At 34.3% G+C, this 4,062-nt stretch overlaps 1 pseudogene; it reads left to right on the top strand.

Moving 5' to 3' along the window:
* Positions 1-2,230, top strand: LOC133712082 (purple acid phosphatase 8-like; annotated as a pseudogene).
* Positions 2,231-4,062: the final 1,832 nt, after the last annotated feature.

Here is a 4,062-nt window from a genome sequence, read left to right as displayed (position 1 = left end):
AAAAAGAGAGACAGGTTCATGCAGATTTAAAGTCTAGAAGATCTGATCTGATTTGATTTTGTAATTTGTATTGCTTTTAATAAATAAAGATTTACTTATAATTCTAGTAACCGGCTAATACTGCAGAGCAAGCTATACATGTTAGGCTAGGTAGCTCTTCAGCGAACTCCATCAAACTCATGGCTTCTTTGTACTCTTCGAATTCCAACAAAACCATGCAGCTTTTATCCTTCCGACGTCAGTTCATCATCCTCACGGCTTGTCTCTCACTTTGTTTGGTTGCTAAAGCTGAGTTTCAACGTTTGCAACAGCAAACAAACGACGAAGGGTCTCTGAAATTCTTCGTTGTTGGAGACTGGGGCAGACGAGGACTCTACAACCAATCTCAAGTTGCAGCCCAGGTACGTTCTACCTACTAGCTTGCTACCCAGATATCATTTTAATCACACTAGCTTCATATCTCTTTAAATTATATATGATGATGTAAAATTTATATTAGACTATCTTAGTGTCTCTCTATACATATAGATATACATGCCCTCCATCGTTTAACAACCCCCACATGATCGATCATATGCTTTCATTATCAATCTCTAACCATGCCCGTCAACCTCGTCTGATTTTGGGACTGGTTGTTTTGACTAGCTGGGCTATTAGCAAGTAGATATTTGTTCATATATGCAGTACTTGATGGTGATTTGGTTTATAAACTAATAATTGAAATTTCTCCAACTTTAGTTAATGCTTGATTAAATCATCAGTAAGTTTGAACTTACTTGTGCATGTATGATTGTAGATGGGATTAATCGCGAACAAAGAAAACATAGACATTGTTTTCTCCACCGGTGACAATTTCTACTACGATGGTTTGAAAGGCGTTGATGATCCAGCTTTTAAAGAATCATTCTCCAACATCTACAATGCCCAAAGCTTAAAGAAACCATATTGGTTCAGTGGTATTGATCGTAGCATATATTTAAATTATAATCCTATTTAACTAACCAGTAAAACATCATTAAGGATCTAGCTGACTGTAAATTATACTGCATGATTAACAATTTGTTGCAGTATTGGGTAACCATGACTATCGTGGTAACGTTCTAGCACAACTGAATCCACTCCGCAAACGCATTGACAGTAGATAGTTTTGCTATAGATCATTCCATATCGGCTATGCAGGTGAAATCCACTAATCGATCAGTAATCACGTAAATTTACACATTAATCATATTGTTCTTGATAGGTGGACCACATAAATGAAATTGTATATCTTGTACTGTTTCCTAGCAGATTTCGTAGAGATTTTCTCTGTGGACACAACCCCATTTGTAGATGAGTACTTCACGGATCCAAAGGGGCATGTCTATGACTGGAGAGGTGTGCTTCCTCGGGAGGATTACCTTTCAAATGTCTTGAAGGTAAGTGTGTAGTAGTAAATATCTTGAATTTTTTATCTTTTCAACAATTTCTACAAATTGCATGCCATTATTGTTCCTAATTTGGGGAATATATACTACAGGGTCTGGATCATGCACTGAAAAATTCCTCTGCAAAATGGAAAATTGCGATCGGTCACCATACAATTAGAAGTGCAGGACATCATGGTAACACCGCTGAGCTTGTAACCAAACTTCTCCCAATCCTTAAGGTTACCCCCAGATCAAACAAATGTTCCATCACCTAAGAGAATCTTGCAATGCAGTCTTGATCTAACTAATAATTAATTTCACTGTTTTCTACGTTCTTTCACCTTGTTTAGGCAAACAATATAGATTTTTATATAAACGGACATGACCATTGCTTGCAGCACATCAGTGATAATGACAGGTAATTAAATCAGTACCCAATTTTCTCATATCAAAATAGATGTATCTTCTGTTTACACGAATTGATGTGGGTTTGATTGTTACGTACTGCAGTAAAATTGAGTTTTTTACCAGTGGAGGTGGCTCCAAGGCTTGGAGAGGTGATATAAAGCCCTGGGATCGATGATTGAAGCTGTACTACGACGGCCCAGGTTTTTTGTCGGCCAAAATAACTAAAACCAATGCTGATATACAATTTTACGATGTCTCTGGCAATGTTTTGCACAATTGGAGCAAATCCAAGGTCCTAGACTCGGTCACGCATAGAAAGTTTATCTATATATGCTTAAAAGAAAAACAATGGTGTGTGAAGGAAGAGTACGTTATTGTGCTCATACGTCGTAGGTAACATTATTATATGAATAAGTAATTAAGTAGGGATTATAATTCTCCCATACATCATATGATGTACGAAGTTTCATCAAATGATTGATAATTATATGAATAAGTAATTAAGTACGGATTATAATTCCATACATTCATATGCATGAATGTACAAAGTTTTCATCAAATGATAGATTGATGTGCTTTGTTGATAAAGTAATATAAGATTTCCCATCCAAAATCAATTGGTAATGGATGAAGTGACTTAAATTCTTATAAACTCATTTCTAAGGTCCTCATTTTCCTATGTATTACTCTCAACCGTGATAAACTAATTTTGGCTTTACATCCAAAACCAATTAACGGTGGGTAGAGTGCCCTAAAGTCCCAAACCCTTATGATTAAACTCATAAACAATGTCTTCATTTTCTCATGTGAGATCTTTACTACTCTCAGAAAGTACATCAACATTCCAAATAATGTACATGCATGATAATATTGTCTCAAAGGGCAACAAATTAAGAAAAAGGTAAAGAGAAGATTTGATAGGGGAAAGAAAAAAAAAAGAGTTGGTACACAAGAGTAAACTCAATCTGATCGAGGTACGTAATTAAAATTAATTAATGAGGTTCATGCAAATTAGAGTCTGGAGAATCTGATCTGGATGTGATTTTTTATTGTTTTTAATAGATGAAGATTTTCCCATAATTTTAGTAGCTGCCTAATACTTCATACATATAGGCCTTTTCAATCAACACCCACACAATTCAGCAAACTCGATCAACCACAAGGCTTCTTCATAGTTTTTCTAATTCCAACAAAACCATGCAGCTTTTCTCCTTTCATCAGTTCTTAATCCTCACGGCTTGCCCGCCTCTCACTTTGTATGGTTGCTAATTCCAAAACTGACCTTCAACGTTTTCAACTGCTAAATGAAAAAGATAAGCCTCTGAGGCCTCTGATCATGAGTTTCTTGGTTGTTGGAGATTGGGGAAGACGAAGACTCTACAGCCAATCTCAAGTTGCTAGGTTCTACCTAGCTAGCTAGCTAGATATCAGTTTTAACCACTAGCTTTTATTTTTGTTTAAGACTTTAACCTCTAGTTGCATATAAAATGTAAACTTGACCTATATATTAAAAAAGTATGTATGTCTATTTTTTTTTCTTATGTAATTGGTTCATTCATACGAGTAAAAACCCTTTAGTGCAAATCTGACATGATAGATTATCATACCTCATCGATTTCATCGGTTCAAGCTCCTACTGAACTATAGCTAATTAGGAGTCCATGAAAACTTTTAAATTGATACTTGGATAACCTGTTGTATACATCTTGAAGAAATAATTAAAATTTAAAATACTCATCGATCCAATATTTAATTTGAAAGTTTTTTCATAGATTCCTCTTAATTTTAAAAGTCTTAACTAAAGACTCTTCTTTGAACTATAATCAATTACCACAAACAGACAAAAGCTTTCATTCACTCTGTTAGACATTACTTAACTAATTAATAACATTTTTAGCAGACTCTCTATTTTGGCTCCTTAGCTATTTTGGAGAGGATGTTTAACTTTTTATCTATTTTGGCAACTATACACCAAACTCCTAAATGGCTCTCCATTACAACTTTTAGCTATCTCGCTCTTAACTATAGAGAGCGAGATGAGACTCTCTATAATTTAAAACATTTCTTTTAAGTTATTTTATGTAATTTATAAATATATTTAAACTATTTAATCTTATTTAAAAAATTATATAAATTCAAAACTATCTAAAATAGAGAGCATTGATGCAGATGTATTTCTAAAGTGGCTAGCCAAAATAGCTAAAAACCAAAATGACTTTTTAGCTATTTTGACTAAAATTTGACT

The sequence above is a fragment of the Rosa rugosa genome, chromosome 5, assembly GCF_958449725.1.
Source record: "Rosa rugosa chromosome 5, drRosRugo1.1, whole genome shotgun sequence".
Lineage (NCBI taxonomy): Eukaryota > Viridiplantae > Streptophyta > Magnoliopsida > Rosales > Rosaceae > Rosa > Rosa rugosa.
Note: the sequence above shows the minus strand (reverse complement) of the source record. Positions and strands in the feature narration are given on the sequence as shown.